General features: G+C 42.1%; 1 long non-coding RNA gene across 1 annotated transcript in view; it reads left to right on the forward strand.

Moving 5' to 3' along the window:
• The first annotated feature begins 395 nt into the window (after positions 1-395).
• LOC106546814 (uncharacterized) overlaps positions 396-15,959 on the forward strand; it is a 67,830-nt gene continuing 52,266 nt past the window's right edge. Inside the window, exons 1-2 of the long non-coding RNA XR_001313389.2 lie at positions 396-486; positions 1,626-1,682. This is a non-coding gene — a long non-coding RNA (uncharacterized LOC106546814). The remainder of the gene's footprint in view (positions 487-1,625; positions 1,683-15,959) is intronic.

Raw genomic sequence — 15,959 nt, forward strand, 5'->3', positions numbered from 1 at the left:
CGTAAAGCGCAGATTTAGCAAAGATTCTTATGTTTAAAAAAACTCCTTTTTTTTTCCTTTCCGCCTCAAGAAAGAGAAGAAAAAGCAATCATCTGCATCAATTTTTGGTCTTTCAGTCTGACATGCGATGATGTCTTTCCAAATCCTGAAATGAGAATGGTTTTGCTTTTATTGAATTTGCTAACTTCTCTGAGGAAAATATTTGAAAATGGCCCCTCGATCCAGCCAGAGAGAAAGAGGTTCCTGCTCAAGTGAGCCAGTTATTTTCTCTCTCCCATCTCTTCTTGTGTTTTTTTATTCAAAAGGAGCAAAGCCAGCTTCCCTCACAGAGAGAACAATTCCTGTTCAACGGAGCGCCTCTCCCACTTCTCTCTCTTTTGTTTCGATCTGGAGAAAAACAAGGATTTCTTTCTCTCTATCCATTCCCTCCCTTTTTTTTAATCAAGAAGAAGCTGAGCCTCCTCTCCTGTTCATGGACAAGGACAGGTAACTCTCTTTCTTTCCCTTTCCTAACTGATTCTGAAACTAAATAACTTCTTGTTAAGTTGAAGAATCCCCCTTGTCTTCCTATTTCTCCAGGATATTGAATGCTGAAGCTCTAGGTTTCTGTTGTAGCCTCAAGACCATTCATGATTGAAGGGCTCTTTGTTAACTAGTCATCTGTTAACCTCCTGCCTTTCTTGTTTGCTGTGATGAATCTTTCTCTCTCTCTTTTTTTTTTTTTTGCATTAAATTCATCATAGGTTTAAGATCGTTGCTTATGATCTCTGTATTAGCCTTAAAATGGTTAACTATTAACTATTGAATACCAGGCGATTTATGTGCCATTAACCTCTTCTATTGATCTGTTGTTACTAATTATTATTCCTTGGTTGGAATTGTGATACAGATGTACCTGCTAAATAATATGTACTGTTCGGGTCCAACAGAAGTCATGTTGTGAGTTGACCAATGCCTTATATCAGTGTTTCTCAACCTTGGCCACTTGAAGATGTCTGGACTTCAACTCCCAGAATTCCCCAGCCAGCGAATGCTGGCTGGGGAATTCTGGGAGTTGAAGTCCAGACATCTTCAAGTGGCCAAGGTTGAGAAACACTGCCTTATATCACTCATATTCCACTCCTCAATATAGTGGTGGGATTCAAATAACCCATTCTCTGCCCTAATGCCCAGCTGGGTAGGCTTGACTCATGTGACCATGTGGGCGTGGCCAATTCAACGTCACTCAAGTTGATGGGCATTTTGCCTTAGCTGTTACAATGTAATAAGGGTTAACCAGAGAGGCGGTTTCTGTAAGCAGGGAAATAAAGATTAGGCTAGAAACAACCCCAGAATGTTTCTTTCCTGCCTTCCTTACAGGATTAGCCCTGTAAAGTGGAAAAAACACCAAGTAAGATTTCTTCCAACTGCTTAGAAAGTTAACAACTGGTTCTCCCAAATAGGTGCAAACACGTGATGTTTTGCAATGTTTTTCCCATTCGCACAGCTGGGGTGGGTGTGGCCTGAGTGTGATGCATCTGGCCCGCAAGCCACCAATTTGACACCCCTGATCTAGAAGAATGCAATAGATGGTAGAAGGAGAGGAACAATTAATTAAAATTGCTTCTTTTTTTTTGCACTTTAAGTGAGCTTCCATCGAATTGAAGGTCTTTCTGTTTCAGTCGGTTGGAATCTGGTTCTAAGTAAGTCATGTTTTACTTTCAATTCATTGCCATAAAGGAAGTCCATCAGAGGGGGGTTTCACATAGGTTTACCACTGGTTCACCATGCACCAAAACTGTGAACGCACGTGTGCACATGCTTGCTTCGTGAGCGTGTGTGCCTCCCATGCATGTGCTTTGCTCACACGAGCGGCTTGCACGCATGCACACAGCTTAGAAAACGTGGCTAAATATGACAACATAGAGCCGGGGTAGGGCGGCAGGGGGCCCATCCACCAGTCACCACTACCGGTTTCCCAGAACCAGTCCAAACCAGCTGAATACCACCACTGAAATCCATGCCACAAAGCAACAGCTTTAGAATGTAGGGCTGCTTCCAAAAGAGGTTCTTTACCACTCTAGTTTATTCACTGAAGTTTATGTAGGCCAACATTTTTCTTCTTTTATTGTTTTTGTTTCCTTCAAAAAAGTATCTATTTAGAAATACCTGGAACTTCATGAAACACAACTTGAGAACATCTTGGAACCTCCCACTAGTTCATAAACATGTCACAGGGACTATTGTCAGATATTAAAACACACCAGTTCAATCTATTTTAAGCTCCATTCCATTAGACCAGTGGTTCCCAAAATGGGGACCAAGCCCCACAGGGGGACAATTTGATTTTTAATGGGGGCAATTTGAACCTTGTTTAAACCAAGTTAATGATCTTTTAGGCTTCCTCCGGGTGAGTACAGTTCACTTTTTGAATAAAGTAACAATTATATGTCACAAGGGTGGCGGGCACCAGGATTTTAGAGATGCTTAGCCTGGGCATGGCCAAAAAAGGTTGGGAACCACTGCATTAGAGTCTTTCTGGGCTCGGTTGGAATGTTGGACAGCTGGGTTCTAAAATATTTTAAGGAAACAAGGTTGGAGTTTTTGCCATAAAATGCAATTTTCAAGTTAAATTCATCAGAAAAAAAAAGAGAAAAGAATAAAACTGCATCATTGAACACTATCATTTTGCCACCAAATGTCAATGGAGTGATCTGGAGAGGAGAATCCATGGATTTTGAAAATGGCTGTAGGGGACATGAAGATCAAGGAGTGTGGGGTGTTCACTACATCTTTAAGAATTCTCTCCTCGGGAAGCTTAATTATTTATTAGAGTTTCTCCTTAATGTAAAAGTTTATTTGTTTTTTTTAATTATTATTATTTCATTTGTATGCCGCCCTTCTCATGGTTCCAGTAGATCCTGGTCTCCAAATACCTTTCTTTCCATTTTCATTTTGATTCAAATTATTACTTTTATGTAATTCTTATTTTATCAGTATTTACCCTGTTTCCCCGAAAATAAGACCTCCCCAGATAATAAGCACCATAGGGCTTTTGAGCTCATGCACTAAAATAAGCCCTCCCTGAAAACATTGCAACACAGTAGCAGCCATGAGCTGACCACGCTCACTGCCTCCTGCACCTCAAAAATAATAAGACATCCCCGAAAATAAGGCCAAGTGTTTATTTGGGGGTCAAAAGAAAATGAGAACCTGTCTTATTTTCAGGGAAACACGGTATTATAAACTAAGAGACTGATACAGATTTTTTTTTAAAAAAATATCCACTGAATTCTTAAGCTCGGCTCAGCATTTCAGAGAGAAAGGATCCAACAATGTGAGGCATCAGCCAAGCCCCCTTACAACAAGTCTTGTTGTGAATTCCCTTGTGATCTTTGTGTTTTAATCAGTGAAGATGTCAGGGTTCAATCAATACTATAATACATTGAACAAAAGGAGGTTCTCTATGCAGAAGTCTTTCTAAGACCAGGTTGGATTTTCCTACTTGGAGCCATTTCAAAAATGGCAATAGGTTGGACTAGTATAAGATTTATACTAGTATAAGAGCCGAGGTGGCGCAGTGGTTAAATGCAGCACTGCAGGCTACTGCTAGATCAGCAGTTCAGCGGTTCAAATCTCACCGGCTCAGGGTTGACTCAGCCTTCCATCCTTCCGAGGTGGGTAAAATGAGGACCCGGATTGTTGGGGGCAATATGCTGACTCTCTGTAAACCGCTTAGAGAGGGCTGAAAGCCCTATGAAGTGGTATATAAGTCTACTGCTATTGCTATAAGATTTCTGGCTGAGAGGTCAAAAGTTATTGCATAAACAAATATTATCTTCAGCTGAGATGTTTTCAGAGATGGGTTTTGAAAATTTTGAAAATAAAAATAAATAAACCTTCAAACCTTCAATTATACATTAAACTAGATAAATTTTCCGATGAATATTTCATTTTTTAAAATGCCATTCTAATTAAATAGGAAGGTGATATAGGGAGACAAGAAATCCCTGTATAGAAGAGAAATAATTTCTAAGCAGGTGGAAACCGAATTGTAGCAATACAAAAACATTTTATTCTTACCAACCATTTGGTATGTTTTCAAGTACCAATGCATTTTTACGTTTCAACATGGTGGCAGCCTTGTTGTGCCCGACAGGATCTATTCTTTGATCTTAGCTAATATTCAAGAACACAGATGTGCCAACATCAGGCTTACAGGACAGATGTTGTTTTTTCCCTGGAACAATGAGAGCTACCAACCAAAACTAGGAATAAGAGGAGAAGGGGAAAAGAGACAATTATCTACTGTGCTGCATGAATCATACGCCAGGATATATACAAATCTACATGCAAATTAGCATAGATCAGGATTTCTAACATATTGCTTTAAAATTGCCCGGCAAAACTGAATAAAGATTTGATCAAAAGCATCCAATTAGTGCTCATGTTTTACAGATGAGGGACACTGAGGCTGAGATACAAGCAATTAAGACAAAACAAGCTACTGCAGATAAAGTTTCCTTGCAATTTTATTCACTTTCATTAAAGTATTATTAGTTAGAAACCCTGGAAAATCTACTGCAAGTCACATAGAAACCTACCAGTTGATCTGAATTTGTACCCTGTTCATTCCTGTGATAGAAAATTATCAAGTTCACAGGGCTTATTTTGAACAAACAGGATGACAAACTAGAAAATAAGAATGAATGATGATTTTATACACATGAATAGACAGAAGACATCGTGTCCGGCCTGTGATTTCTTTAACATTACAACTTTTATATCTGACATTGACACTATATGTTTGGTATTTAGTTTATGTAATCAAATCACCATAAGAAAAGCTGAGCACCAAAGAATTGAGGCCTCTGAACTATGGTGCTGGAGAAGACTCCTGTGAGTCCCTTGGACTGCAAGGCGATCAAACTGGTCAGTCCTAGAAGAGATCAACCCTTTAAAAAGCCAGATCCTGAAGATGAAACTCAAATACTTTGGCCACCTAATGAGAAGAAAGGACTCACTGGAGAAGAGCCTAATGCTGGGAAAGATTGAGGGCAAAAGAAGAAAGGGACGACAGAGAATGAGGTGGCTGGATGGACTCACTGAAGCAGTCGGCGTGAGCTTAAATGCTCCGGGGGATGGTAGAGGACAGAAAGGCCTGGAGGAACATTGTCCATGAGGTCATGATGGGTCGGACACAACTTCTCTACTAACATCAACAAATCAAATCACAGATTGCTGTAGTTCTTTTACCTACTGGCACCACAGACTCAGAACAATAACCTTGATAAAGAGTAGTGTGCAACAGGGCACCAATGGGCCAGGTAGGACAGGTGATCTTTGGCTTACCACCACAATAAGACCCAAATTTATGTTGTTGAACAAGATGGTTGTTAAGGAAGTCACACCTAATTTTATGACCTTTTTTTCCACCTTTGATAAGTGAATCACTCAGATATAAATGAATCCAGCAGCCCTTATTGATTTTGCCTGTCAGAAATTAGCTCAAAAGTTTGCCAATAGTGATCACGCTGCGACTACTGTAAATATATGCTGGTTGCCAAACACCTGAATTTTGATCACATGCCCTTAGGGAATGTTGCAACAATTGTAAATGCGGAGATCAATTAGAACTCACTTTTTTCAGTGCTACTGTAACTTTTAAAAGTCACTAAACAAATAGCTGAAAGTTTAGGACTAACTGAATCACTTGAAGTTTTTCACCAATGCCTACAACAGTGTTTCTTAACCTTAGTAGATTTAAGTTGTGTGCACTTTAACTACCAGAGTTCCCTAGCCACCATGGCCTAGAACAGGTGTGTCAAACTGGTGGTCCGCAGCCCGGATGCGTCACACAGAGACCACACCCACCCCAGCCCCGCCGAGGGAAAATATGTCACGCTACATCATATGACATGGCGAGTTTGACACCTGTAGCCTAGATAATCTTGTTTCCATTTTGAATGCAAAAGAGATTGTGTCTGTAGGAGGGCTCCTCTCCCCAGAATAAAATATTCTTTATTCTTAATTTTAAAAAGAGGCAGAATAGACTATTTCCTCTGAAAGAGAAGTGGAGAGACATCTTCTTAAAGGCAGAAAGCAGACCCAGTATCAGGTTCTGAAGGGTTAATGAAACCAGCCAAACACAGAAACGTTATAACACTCCGGCCAGTTCAGAGGCCTGGAGCTGCCACCCAGTCAACCTCGACCTTAAGCATGAAGAGATTAGTTTTTAGGAATGGATATTTTGTATCCATTCAGAACTGGGGCACTCTACAGAGCCAAGGTGGCACAGTGGTTAAATGCAGCACTGCAGGCTACTTCAGCTGACTGCAGTTCTGCAGTTCGGCTGTTCAAATCTCACCGGCTCAGGGTTGACTCAGCCTTTCATCCTTCCGAGGTGGGTAAAATGAGGACCCAGATTGTTGTTGGGGGCAATATGCTGACTCTGTAAACCGCTTAGAGAGGGCTGAAAGCCCTATGAAGCGGTATATAAGTCTAACTGCTATTGCTATTGCTATTGCTATTCATAAGGAAAGAGCAACCAGAAACTCCAAATAAGCAACACAATAGGAAAAGAACTAAAATAAGGCATCTAAGGATATATGTTATGAATAATTTATATTGCATCAGTGGTGGGTTCCTACCAGTATGGTCCGGTTTGGCCGAACCGTTACTTGTTTGGCGTCCTGGGTCACTGGAACCAGCAGTGTCCCAGGCCTGCCATGCCCCCAAACCGATTCTCCGAGCGCTGCCATCTTATTTTTTGCTTCTGCGCATGCACAGAACAATTTTTATTGCACTGTGCATGCGTGCACAGTGCACATCAAGCACGCCCACGAGCAAACCAGCAGTAGTGACTGCCAGAACCCACCTCTGTATTGCATCATACATTCTGGACATAGCAAGTATTCGCTAGCACCATGATGTTGAACCTATGGCACGCATGCCTGAAGCAGCACGCAGAACCATTTCGCCTGGCACGCGCAGCATCGGCTGTTCCTCTTCCGGTATTCTGGTGCAGATGTGCTAATGCAGATCAGCTGCCTTTGTGTGTACATCAGTGCTGGAAACTGGAAGAGCTAGTCTTCCATTTTCTGGCGTGACCATGGGCGGCAGTAACTGGAAGATTTGTATTCACCGGAAACTGGAAGTTAATTTTGGGGGGCGTGCATGTCCCCTGGGCAACTCCTCTTCCTGATCGCGGTCCAGACAAGCGCATGCAAAGTGTTCCCTTTTCGACACTCAGTGCCGAAAACGTTCGCCATCACTGCACTAGCACATAGGTTGATGGGATTGAAAATGGGATCTTCACATCTAAGGGGCTTGTTTTTTAAAAATAAATAAATAACAGGACGATAGGAATTTCAGGGATAAGAGCAGCTTCTGTTTTCATTTGTACTAAATGGTGTCATAGAAGCATCAGCGTAAACAAGCCCTTAAGCTTCTGTCTGTAAACAATTTCTGTAAACTGTTGTGCTGTCTTACCCTTGAAAAATCCTTGCAATCATTGCACAAATTGTCACTACATTCCTGCTTCCCATGTTACAGCTATGAGGGGTGATATGTTGTCACAAGGATGAATCACTGAAACCAGTCATTTCTAAGTTAACCTTTATTATTTTAAGATTCCTGTTCCAGTGATCAAAGGTCTTGATCCAATCTCTTTGCTGACGGATGATGCAACAATTGCTAAATGGGACAATGAAGGATCGCCTAGTGATAATCATGTCTACACAAAAGACCACTATTCTTGCAAACTGTGAATACTGGCTTCTATTGATTGATCCCTGGGGTTTGGGGTCAAATGGATAAAAAGCTAGCTCAGATTTGAAAAATCATACATTTGAGTCAGAAGAGATAAGCACTCATCAGCAGCTCTAGCTATGAAGAGGCACAAAAACATATATGCTTAGAGTGAACAGAATAACTGAGTTGGAAATGACCTTGGAGGTCTTCTAGTCCAACCCCCTGCTCAAGCAGGAGATCCTGTACCATTCCGGACAACTGACTATCCAATCTCTTCTTTAAAACCTCCAGTGTTTGAGCACCCACAGCTTCCATTCCACTGACTAATTGTTCCGTCAGGAAATTTCTCCTTCATTTTAGCTTCATCTTTGATAAAGCTTCTATCTATTACGTCTTGTCCTGCCCTCAGGTGCTTTGGAGTTGATGAAGTCACACACACTAGTTTGACTCCCAGTGGCAGTTTAATTTCTCTCTATTCTAGAAAACCAATTTGATCAAAATAATTACATGTTCAGGATTTCCTGTCCATCCTATATCATTTTTGTACTATGTCTGCCTTTCTTAAATGACAATCCTGAATATATTTACTAGAGATAAGATCAGTGGTAGGTTTTAATTTTTTTAGCTCTTCTGTATGTGTGGCCTGCTTTGTGGGAGTGGCTTGCAGGCCATGTGACTGGGTGGGAGTAGCTTGCTGGCCATGTGACTGGGTGGGTGTGGCTTGCCAGCCATGTGACCAAGTGGGAGTGGCTTGGCAGTCATGTGACCGGGTAGGCATGGCCAACTTGTAAAATGTGGTGAAACTCACTTAACAATGCTCTTTCTTAGCAACTCTAATGATTATATTTCTATTTGTGTTCTGAAGGAAATACAGTCCCAACCAGTGGTGAGTTCCTACCGGTTCGGACTGGTTCGGCCAAACCGGTAGTAGCTTGGCGGCCTGGGTCACTGGACAGATACTATGGCAGTGACCCAGGCCTGCCACGCCCCCGAACTGGTTCTCCTGGCAGCGCCATAGGTACCGCCATCTTGTTTTTTTTTGCTTCTGCACATGCACAAAGCAATTTTAGTTGTACTGCACATGCACACACAGTGCACATCAAGCACGTGCGTGATGCATCCCTGAGCGAACCAGCAGTAGTCTCTGCCAGAACCTACCCCTGCTCCCAACCTATATATTCCCTATTACCAGTAGCTATTGATAACTTTAGCTGCCAAGAATTTGTTCAATTTTAAAGTTAGCTAATCAGCACTCTAAATCCTTTTTATAAAGAGGCACCCAGAACCATACACATACAATATTCCAGGTAATTGTGCAAACTTCCTGAAATTTTAGATTAAGATGTACCAAACAACCGATTCTTGAACTCAAAGTATTTATTATCTGTGGAACAGCATTTCAGGTACCAGCCGCGCTGAAGTACAATAAATACAAATAAATGTCTTTGCAGGCATTTAAACTTTCTGACAGATCCCTCTATCTCCTTGTATTCAAATGTTTCTCTCTACATCTTTATAGGTGGGAAATTGCTTGGAAATAGTTTCAGTCTTGTTGCTTTTGTGCAGTCTGGGTGACACCTGCTAAGAGTGGATTCTTCTAATCTAAAGGATTGCCAGATACTGGGAGATCTTATTATAGATGGTATCAAATAAACTCAGAACATTATGTTTACTGACTTCTAGTCATTATCTGGACAGAATCAGTGGCTCAGTAGATTCCTGAATCTAAGTGGCTCGCTATTTATTACAACTTTTCATGTGTATAATATATAATATATATAATTTGTTAAAAAAGAAAGACAAGGTGTCCTTAATTTTCAGATTGGACAGACATATACCATATTTTTCAGAGTATAAGATGCACCATTCCTCCCCCTAAAAGAGCATAGAAATATTGGTGCATCTTATACACCAAATACAGCCATTTTTGGCCTCCCAAAGACCCATCCCTGCAACCCATTTTTCCCAAAAACAGGCCATTTTTCACAAAAATGGAGGAGTTTTTGCCTTCCCCCAGGCCCCAGAAGCACTCTGCAGGATTCAGCAGGGCTGGGGGAAGGTAAAAGCACCTCCGTTTTGCAAAAAATGGCCCATTTTTCCTCTGGTTTTTGGCAAAAACAGGGGCGTTTTGCCTTCCCCAGCCCTGCTGAAGACTGCAAAGTGCTCCTGGGGGCCAAGGGGGACAAATACTTTCTTTTTCTTACTTACCTCTTGCAAAATCTCGGTGCGTCTTATACACTGGTTGTTGTGTCCTGGCCAGCAGATGGCACTATGCAGGGTGCCTCTGATTGGCCAGGACGCGCCTGCCAGCTGGTAGGAACAACCGGGCTCTCCCATTGGTTTCCCGTCTGACAGCTCCTGGTATAAATAGCTGTCAGACGGGGGTTTGCTTTGTCTTGCCTCTTCTAGTGTTTAATAAAGGTTCCTGTTACAGTTAACTGGTCTCCTCAGTCTGTGTCCCTCAAAACATAAAACTGGTGTGTCTTATAGTCTGAAAAATACAGTATATCTTATGGAGGAAAAGATAATGAAATGCGTGGTATCCAGGGACGTGCAGTCAGGGGAGGCAGGGGAGGCAGGGCCTCACCAGTCTCATGAGGAAAAGAATTTTTAAAATAATTAAAAAGGCCAAGGTAGTTGCTGCTAGGCTCCAAGTCACAGTGATTCTGAGTCTGCTTAGTGCTAACTATAGGAGGAAGCGAGAGAATTTTTCGCCTTTTAACTGTTGCTCAGAGTTAACCAAGGGTTAAAAAGCGAAAAATTCATTATACAAAGGAGGCACGTGATTCTCTCGCCTCCTCCTGCAGAGGGCACTTTGTTTAGAGGCTTTTTTTAAACAGTTAAGTAGAGTTTTTCACGTGGTGACTCTAGCAGCAACTATCCTAGCCTGCCTGGCCCTGGCCTGGCTAGACCAAATCTTGCATTTTTGACGCAGCTGGAAGGTATGTGGGTCAGAGGGAGGGGGCAGGGGAGAGGAATTCAAAATTATTTGTAATGTAAGTAATTGTAATTTGTTTTTAGTGTGTGTGTGTGAGTGAGTGAGTGTGTGGCGCGCAGGCTGGCACATTTATTTTTATTTTTTAAAGCCATGCCGCCTCGGCCCACCATAGAGCGAAACATGTCCTGGTTTGTGGCCGAGAGGCACGCTGGCACTTTAAACCAGAACATGTTTCGCTCTATGGCGGGCCAAGGCAGCATGCACTTTAAAATGGGCCGGCCATTCAGCGGGACATGCTTGATGTGTTCCATCCCGGCAGGTGGAGAGGGCAAGGGAGGACTGGAGGCAACGGGTGGGCGGGCGGGCTCAGCAGCGCCGCTGCACTGACAGAGCCAGCCTGAGGGACGAGGGGCGGCCGAGCCTCCGTGGCGGCAGAGCCCCGGCAGCAGGGCTTTAAAGTCCTGGTGCCATCTGCCATAGAGCGGGACTTGGACCCGCTCTATGGCGGAGGGCACCAGGACTTTAAAGTCCTGCCACTAGGGCCCTGCCACCACTTTAAAGCCATGCCCCCAGGCACCGACTGCTCCAACGAGGCTTCCAGCTTCATCCCGGTGGGCGAAGAGGGCGAGGGAAGACTGGAGGCGATGGGCGGGCGGGAGGGCTCAGCAGCACTGCTGCTCCGGCAGAGCCAGCCTGAGGCACAAGGGGCAGCTGAGCCTCAGCCGCCCAAGCAGCCTTGCTTCGCCGCCCGCCTGCCCATCGCCTCCAGTCCTCCCTTGCCCTCTCCGCCAACTGGGATGGAGCTGTAAGCCTCACTGGAGCAGTTGGTGCCTGGAGGCATGGCTTTAAAGTGGTGGCAGGGCCCCGGCGGCAGGACTTTAAAGTCCCGGCGCCGTCCGCCATAGAGCGGGTCCCGGTCCCGCTCTATGGCAGACACGGCGCAAGGGCTTCAGCGGGGCTTTCGCGCTTGCCTCACCAACCATGAAGCTCACCGCATGTCACTGGTGGTATCAGAGAGCTCTGTGTTCTAACTGTAAGCAGCTATCATAAGAATAAGAACTTCCAAACTAGAATAACAGCAGTTGGCCCTTTTTACAAAATCTTAACCCTTTAGAGACAGACTATATAACATAGAGCAGTGGTCACCAACCAGTGGTCCATGAGAAAATTTTGGTGGTCCACAGAAAAATTATTTGCATTTTTTTATATTGCACTAAATGCTATTTATCTTTTTAAATAATTCATATCAGTGGTCCATGGGATTTAAAATTATGAATTTAGAGGTCCCTAAAGTCCAAAAGGTTGGTGACCCCTGACCTGGAATAGAAAGTTTCTTTATGTCAAATGTTAGCACATTTAATCCAAAGTGGGAGAAAGTTAAATATAGGCTTAATATTTCTATAAATTTGTATAACAATCATGGGAACTTCGAAAGGTTTCTTGGATTGCTAGATACCCAGAGACTAAAAAGCATTAAAATCAAATATTTAAAGGCATTCGTTTTTCTTTTCATGACTATTGATTGTGAGAATCAGATTGGAAAGGATAGTAATGTTGTCTTTCTTAACTCTAAATGTTGGCTATAATTACTGCCAGTGACTTTGAAGGCTTTGGACGTCCTCAACCAAGAAACACCATTTACTTAAATGGAGTTGCCCACAGTTCCAATCATCCTCTTTCCGAGTTGTTTTCACACTGTGTGGCCTTAATTTTCCCCAAAGTCCAAATCTTGTTTGTGAGTTTGCCTGCCTGCTGGGTCCATCTTGTCTCAATGACATCTTCCTATCAGCTGAACTCTTTGTGTTCTGGTTATTGATCTGCTGTTCAGCACACACTTGGAATGAAAAATACTATTGTTAATGCCTTGCTTTCTTGAGAGCATTTGATGTTTGGAGATAGGAGTCGTGGCCAGTTGAGATTTATTATACTACTTTGGCTGCAATTCTGCGTGTGAATAAATGCTTGACATCTTTAGCAAATTCTTGAGGCTTTTCCGTGTCTTCATGAAATAGACACCCTGGGTAGCTTTTTCATCTTCTGTTTCCACATATTGGAAGAGCCGAAGTGGCGCAGTGGTTAAATGCAGCACTGCAGGCTACTTCAGCTGACTGCAGTTCTGCAGTTCGGCTGTTCAAATCTCACCAGCTCAGGGTTGACTCAGCCTTCCATCCTTCCGAGGTGGGTAAAATGAGGACCCGGATTGTTGTTGGGGGCAATATGCTGACTCTGTAAACCGCTTAGAGAGGGCTGAAAGCCCTATGAAGCGGTATATAAGTCTAACTGCTATATTGTGCTTCTTGTGTTATTACTTATTTTAAAATGCTTTTAACAATTTGCAAATCATTCAGAGTCAGTTCGAATAGGGTGTTCTATAAATTTAATACCTTATCATTGTGGTTGGTCACACTATCAGCCAGATGTTTAGACAGGATTTTAATCCATTTATTGTGTCCTTCCCAAGGAGCTGGGATAGGCAGATGTTTGATGGTGTTGGAGGTGTCATTACAAGATGGGAGCTTTTCTTTTCTTTTTTTAAAAATAGATTTTTTTTTTGTCACAAGTTTTACATTCCTTTTACAAACAAAGTGTTGTCCAGGTTTCCCCCTTTTACATTCTCTCATATGCATAATTTGTTTCACATCACATTACCATTTCTAATTTCAGCCCCATTTATTTTCTTCCCATATTTCCATCTTAAACTTAATTTTTCCTTAACACATAAACAATATCATTTTTCGCCCTTTCAGAAAATATACCAAATTTATCTTTTCATTTTCCATTTGTTATTCTAATTTCTATAGGTGGCATGTACCCTCAAATTCAATTTTAATATAATGAGCAGTTTACTTAATTGGTTATCCACAATTATCATCTTATTTAACTATATATTATTGGCAGTATTAACATATTTCATTTTTCTACTGATACATCCCTTCTTTCCCTTCCTCCTTTCCTAACAATTTTCTCTTAACCCATCCCTTACTTTCTTTGATGTTCTATTTTCCATCAGTTTTCTGCTTGTCTTTCTATCCCCTACTCTTAGATCCCTTTTTGTCTTTTCCTTTTCCTTTTACATGTATTATATTCTTTCTTCCACCATAATTACCCACAATTTCTCCTTTTCAACACAGATAAATCTTCTGTGATATATGCCAAGATTTTATCAGTTTGTTTGTATTCAGAAATCCCACAATATTTTGGGCTGCTCAGTTTTTTTTACTATTTTTTTCAATGTATGTTCCCACAAATGTTTCATGAATGGCACATGGAAATTTTTACAGAGGTTCCAAGGAATCACCTTAGCAACTGCCATGCCATTGTTTGTAATTAGTTTGTGTGATGTTCTTGCATGAACTGAGGGTATGATCTGCTGTTTCTTTTGCTTCTTTGCACAAAGTTCTTATCAGGGGTGGTATTTTGTCAGTTTTAACCGGTTCACCTGAACCTGTAGCGGAAATTGTGGGTGGTCCCACCCACCCTCCCTAGGTCTACGGCATCTCATTTAGGACATTTTTTTAAGCAAAGAGTGTGCACGGAAGGCAGAGCGCATGCATGGACATGGTGCATGTGAGTGAAGCACGTGTGTGTGAACATGGACACACTCACATTTGCGAACCGGTAGCGAACTTAAGTGAATACCACCCCTGGTTCTTATATGTAATGGCCACAATCTTTCACATAGATGTCTTGTGTGAAAACCTCTCTCATGCATAATGGTTTATGAAACTGAGTAACATCTGATATGTTCCATGTTTATTAGCTTAGTATAAAAGCAATTTTATTGTGATTGATTGATTGATTGATATATTGCGTATATTTATGCATTTTTCTACATATTTTCCAGTACAGAAGTATTACTGTTATTCAGGTTTTTAATAACAAATAAAAATGCTACCACTTGTTTCATTTGTATCCCTGAGTTTCAAATCCTCCCTTTCCATCCTAAATGGTGCCGTTGCAGAGAAGAGGGGGTCAATCTATTCTCCAAAGCACCTGAATGTGGAAACAAATTAAGGAGAGAACCAGGAGTGGGATTCTACCAGTTTGGACCAGTTTGGGCGAATCAGTAGCTCCAATGATCAGCTGTGAAGCATGAGATCACCGAACCGGTTATTAAACCGGTAGGATCCCACCACTGGAGAGAACCAACCTGTCAGCTTCTATATCGCTTGCTTGCTTGCTATTGGCTGCCATAGTAATGCGGGGGGGTTGGTATTTGGGAGGGGAAACCTGCTGGTGAAGTTGTCTCGGGATGAAGGGGGAGTTTTGCTCTCACCATCTTCTGTGCATGCTGAATGGACTTGTTTAGGTTTGGTCAAGGTCAACCGTCTCTGCATACCAGATGGATGAAGCCACCTGAAGATGTGCCCCACATGACACCCTTGGGAGCTGGAGATTGGACATTCAGCTTGGGGTTGTTGGGGGGAGGGATTTGGATAAACTTTTGATATGTACCATTTCACGCCTTTAGCCTCCGATCTTGCTTTACTTCCATTGCTATCATGTTCATATCCAGGAAAAGTACCTTTTCTCTCAAGCTATGGAGTTGGGGGTTTCCTTTCTTGGATTTTGAAGGAGGCACGTCTGACATTACCTAGAAATAAGGAGAAATTTCAGAACAATTAACCAGTGGAACAGCTTGCCTTCAGAAGTTGTGAATGCTCCAACACTGGAAGTTTTTAAGAAGAGATTAGACCAGGGTTGGAAACTCTATTTCATTGAGGGCTGCATCAAAGTTGTGTTTGACCTGGGGAGAGCAGGGGGGGCACAGCCAGATCGATGTCACTCATGTTGGTGGTCCGAGTGTTCTGCCAGCAAAAACAGACTCCTGTCCTGAGCTCCATTTTTGGCTGCAATGGTATAAGGTCATCTGCTTGAACAAAGGATTGGATTAGAAGCTCTCCAAGGTCTCTTCCAACTCTGTTATTCTGTTATAGTGATTTGTAGATTTACATAGGGAGACAAGGTAGTCATTTACCTACCTCTCAATCTGAATTTGCTCAGACCCAACCCCATCCAAAGATGCATTATCTAAAAGTGTAAGATTAAAATCTAAATGTTTAGTTCACATTTAATGAGATGGATAGAAGATTGTGTCGTTAATATACCTGATATTTAACTAATTGTTACCTGGTGTTAAATAGTAAAAAGAACAAAGGTAACACTTTAAACCTTTCTACATTCTTGCTACCCATGTGTTGCTTAATTATTAAACCCTAAAACAAGGGCTATAATGAAGTCTTGGGAGAATTGCAAGTTTTGAAGTTCAGTGATGCGTACTTCCTATATT

Source organism: Thamnophis sirtalis, unplaced genomic scaffold, assembly GCF_051295495.1.
Source record: "Thamnophis sirtalis isolate CommonGarterSnake01/CBP01778 unplaced genomic scaffold, rThaSir2_p1.2 scaffold_1, whole genome shotgun sequence".
NCBI classification, from domain to species: domain Eukaryota; kingdom Metazoa; phylum Chordata; class Lepidosauria; order Squamata; family Natricidae; genus Thamnophis; species Thamnophis sirtalis.